The sequence below is a fragment of the Ovis canadensis genome, chromosome 2 (assembly GCF_042477335.2).
Source record: "Ovis canadensis isolate MfBH-ARS-UI-01 breed Bighorn chromosome 2, ARS-UI_OviCan_v2, whole genome shotgun sequence".
Classification (NCBI taxonomy): Eukaryota; Metazoa; Chordata; class Mammalia; order Artiodactyla; family Bovidae; genus Ovis; species Ovis canadensis.
The window spans coordinates 30,993,951-30,998,759 of record NC_091246.1 but is presented as its reverse complement, the minus strand read 5'-3'; the positions used below and the strand labels follow the sequence as shown (position 1 = coordinate 30,998,759).

Here is a 4,809-nt window from a genome sequence, read left to right as displayed (position 1 = left end):
TTTCTCTCAGTTGTTGAAAGAAAAATTCACAACATAGATTTGCACATTGTTGACAAACTCAGCCTAAATTATATGTAAAACCCATGTCCAACAACTACAAAATACACACTCTTTTCAAGCAAATAGGGAACATATAAAAATTTACAATCTAATGAGCCATAAAAATGAGTCTCAATAAATTTTACTGAAGAATGTTCTCTGACCACAATGAAATTATGGTTCTAATGTAATTATAATTTGTTATGCTTAAAAAAACTGTGGTGCTAATGGTAAGGAACCCTCTGGCAATGCGTGAGATATAAGAGATAGGAGTTTGATCCTTGGGTTGGGAAGAGATCCCTGGAAAAGAGCATGGCAACTGACTCCAGATTTCTTGTCTGGAGAATCCCGTGGACAGAGGAGCCTGGTGGACTACAGTCCATGGGGTTGCAAAGAGTTGAACACAACTGAAGTGACAGCATGCATGCATTGAAAGTTAAACCAAAATTAAACTTTTCCATTTGGTTGGAAATAATAAAAGACACTCCTAAAATATTATTGGTCAAAGAAGTCACAATCGAAATTAGATAACATTTGAACCAAAATGACATAATACATATTAAAACATATGGGACAGAAAACATCTTAAGATAGAGTAAAGTCTAAAAATTAACAACTGAAGCATACGTCTCAAAAATTAGAAAGAGAACAGCAAAATACATACAAAGAGGATTTTTAAAAGGAAGCAATAAATATAGGATTAAAAGTTGGTGAAATACAAAACAAATGTGTTAAATGAGGACCAGTAAGGTCAAAAGTTGGTTCTTTAAAAAGATTGATGATTGATATATTCTTGTCATGACTGATCAAGAAAAAAGAGAAGGCATAAAAAACTCAAATCAGAAATTTTATGAAGATAGAGACATCATTACAGATGTTGTAGACATTAGAAAGATGAAAGGAGAATATTACGAACAATTTTATGCTAGTTAATTTGAAAATTAGAGACAAAATGGAAAAAATTTCTAGGAAAAAAAAGAACAACTACCAATTTTGAATTAAGAGAAAGTAGAAAAACCAGACAGTTCCAGAACAGTGCTTGTCCTAAAAAAATATAACATGAGCCAAAAATATGAGCCATGTGTGTAATTAAAATTTTTCTAGTTGTCACACTACAGTCTATGGGGTATCAAAAGAGTTGGACATGACTTAGCACCTAAACAACATTTTTTTTTTTTTTTTAGCAGCAGCAGCTAGTCCATATTTTAGTTTCTTCTTTTTTTTTTTTTAGTTTTTTATTTTTTAAATTTTAAAATCTTTAATTCTTACATGCATTCCCAAACATGAACCCCCCTCCCACCTCCCTCTCCATAACATCTCTGTGGGTCATCCCCATGCACCAGCCCCAAGCATGCTGCATCCTGCGTCAGACATAGACTGGCGATTCAATTCTTACATGATAGTATACTTGTTAGAATGTCATTCTCCCAAATCATCCCACCCTCTCCCTCTCCCTCTGAGTCCAAAAGTCCGTTATACACATCTGTGTCTCTTTCCCTGTCTTGCATACAGGGTCATCATTGCCATCTTCCTAAATTCCATATATATGTGTTAGTATACTGTATTGGTGTTTTTCTTTCTGGCTTACTTCACTCTGTATAATCGGCTCCAGTTTCATCCATCTCATCAGAACTGATTCAAATGAATTCTTTTTAACGGCTGAGTAATACTCCATTGTGTACATGTACCACAGCTTTCTTATCCATTCATCTGCTGATGGACAAATCATCTTTAATTTAAGAATATTTGAAACATTGGGTTCCCCAAGCTAAACATGTCTCCAGGCCAAGTTCTGTCTCCTGGATCTTGGTTTTTGGCCACTAAGTAGGATAGCCTTACCTGCTCCCAGCTGAGGCTGCTGAGGTGCCTCAGTCCACCGATACATGATTTTCTGCCGTTTCTTGGCAAAAATGGCAACTGGTGATGCTGTTCTGAAGAGATTGGAGCAGAAGGGTGCAGAAGCAGATCAAATTATTGAGTATCTTAAGCAGCAAGTTGCTCTTCTTAAGGAGAAAGCAATTTTGCAGGCAACTTTGAGAGAAGAGAAGAAACTTCGAGTTGAAAATGCTAAATTGAAGAAAGACATTGAAGGATTGAAACAAGAGCTAATTAAGGCAGAAATTCAAAATGGAGTAAAACAAATACCATTTCCATCTGGTACTCCACTAAAAACTGATTCTACAGTTTCTAAAAATGAGATACAGTCTATACCAATAACAACCATATCTTCTGGTGCTAAAGAGCAAGTAAAAGGAGGAAGAGGAGAAGAAGAAAAGAAGATGAATGAGAAAGCTGAAAAGAAAAAGGAGAAAAAACAGCAATGAGTAGCAGGAAGTGCTGACTCTAAGCCTGTTGATGTTTCCCGTCTGGATCTTCGAATTGGTTTTATCATCACTGCCAGAAAACACCCTGATGCAGATTCTTTGTATGTAGAAGAAGTAGATGTTGGAGAAACAGCCCCAAGAACGGTGGTCAGTGGCCTCGTGAATCATGTTCCTCTTGAACAGATGCAAAATCGGATGGTAGTTTTACTTTGTAACCTGAAACCTGCAAAGATGAGGCGAGTAGTATCTCAGGCAATGGTGATGTTTGCAAGTTCATGAGAGAAAGTGGAAGTCTTGGCACCACCTAATGGATCTGTTCCTGGGGACAGAATTACTTTTGATGCTTTCCCTGGAGAGGCCGACAGGAGCTGAATCCTAAGAAGATTTGGGAGAAGATCCAGCCTGATCTTTACACTAATGATGTATGTGTGGCTACATACAAAGGCGCTCCCTTTGAGGTGAAAGGGAAGGGAGTGTGTAGGGCTCAAACTATGGCCAACAGTGGAATAAAATAAAACACTTCAGTTTCTGAAATACATTAGAGAAAACAATAAAAAGAAATAACATTTGTCACTCATAGCTAAAATAAAAAAAATTAAAAAAAATTAAAAGTAGGATAAAAGCAGGGGTGATAAAGTTTAGTCATAATGAATTTTATTTAATCCAATATATTAACAATATTATCATTTTAACATGTGATCTATACAGCAGTTATTAACAAATATTTTTCATTCTTTTTCAAAAATTACCAATTTATTTGGCTATATTGTGTCTTAGTTGCAGCACATGGAATCTTCATTACATCTTGTGGGATCCTTCATTGTGGCACATGGAAACTCTCTAGTTGTGGCATGCAGGCTTAGTTGCTCTGGGGCATGTGGGATCTTAGTTCCCTGGCCACAGATTGAACCTGTGTCCTCTGTGTTGCAAGGCAAATTCTTAACTACTGGGCCACCAGGGAAGTCCTTTTCATTCTCTTTTGGTATTAAGACTTTGGTATGTATTTTATACTTATAGTATATCTCAGTTTAAACTAGCTACATTTCAAGGGCTCAATAAATATATATAGCTAGTGGCTACTATATAGGACACTGCAGATTTAGGCCAAGGTTAAAGAAACTGCTCTACCAGATATCAATACTTTATTTTATTTTTTTAAACAATGTAGTAATCAGGACAGTGTAGATTTTGTGCAGAGCTACACAAATACACCAACGACTGTCTCGTTAATTTCCAAGAAGCGCAAACTTGCTTTTCAGATGCCTCAGAGATGCGGTAAATAGTCACATGCAGTGGAACATTAAATCAGTCAATAAAGTTGAAAGGTTTTAAACGTTAACATTTATCAAGAAGGGTTATCTGAAGTATAGTATGAACACAACGGAAATCTAGTATGAACACAATGAGAATCTACATCTAGAATTTTTAAGACTGCTTTATAATGCTTATTGACTTCCATAAAAAGGATCATTTTTCTGTTGGTAGTTCATGGATATTTTTGTGTTATTGTTCTCATTTAAAAATAATATTTAGTAAATACTAAAAGCATGAAGAATTGATGCTTTTGAACTGTGGTGCTGGAAAAGACTCTTGTGAGTCCCTTGAACTGCAAGGAGATCCAACCAGTCCATCCTAAAGGAGCCCAGTCCTGGGTGTTCATTGGAAGGACTGATGCTGGGGCTGAAACTCCAATACTTTGGCCACCTCATGCTAAGAGTTGACTCATTGGAAAAGACTCTGATGCTGGGAGGGATTGGGGGCAGGAGGAGAAGGGGATGACAGAGGATGAGATGGCTGGATGGCATCACTGACTCTATGCACATGAGCTTGGGTGAACTCCAGGAGTTGGTGATGGACAGGGAGGCCTGGTGTGCTGCAATTCATGGGGTCGTGAAGACTCGACTGTGTGACTGAACTGAACTGAACTGAAAAGGATGAAGAACATTCCAACTCCTCTATAATTGTATCAGTTCAGTTCAGTCCAGTCACTCAGTTGTGTCTGACGTTTTGTGATCCCATGGACTGCCGCACACCAGACTTCCCTGTCCATCACCAACTCCCGGAGATTACTCAGACTCATGTCCATTGAATCGGTGATGACATCTAACCATCTCATCCTCTGTTGTCCCCTTCTCCTCCCACCTTCAATTTTTCCCAGCATCAGGGTGTATACTTTTGGTGTGTTTCCATTCAATTTTTAACATGTATGTATGTGTGTATGTGTTTAAAATAAATTTTGATTATGTGGTTTTGAGAAAAGTAATACACAGGCATTGAAAAAATTTTGGAAAATAAAGAGAAATAGTAAAAAAAAAAAATCATCCATGATCTCAACAGCCAGTGAGACCCTTCCAGCTTTAATCATCTTGTTTCTTTATAAACCTTTTCAATACAACCCAAGCAAGGGAGCATTTTAGCTATACATTTAAGATGAGAGGCTGTGAAA

General features: G+C 37.2%; 1 pseudogene; it reads left to right on the top strand.

Annotated features, from left to right (window-relative positions):
• Window positions 1–1,882: 1,882 nt before the first annotated feature.
• Window positions 1,883–2,936, top strand: LOC138434526 (aminoacyl tRNA synthase complex-interacting multifunctional protein 1 pseudogene; annotated as a pseudogene).
• Window positions 2,937–4,809: the final 1,873 nt, after the last annotated feature.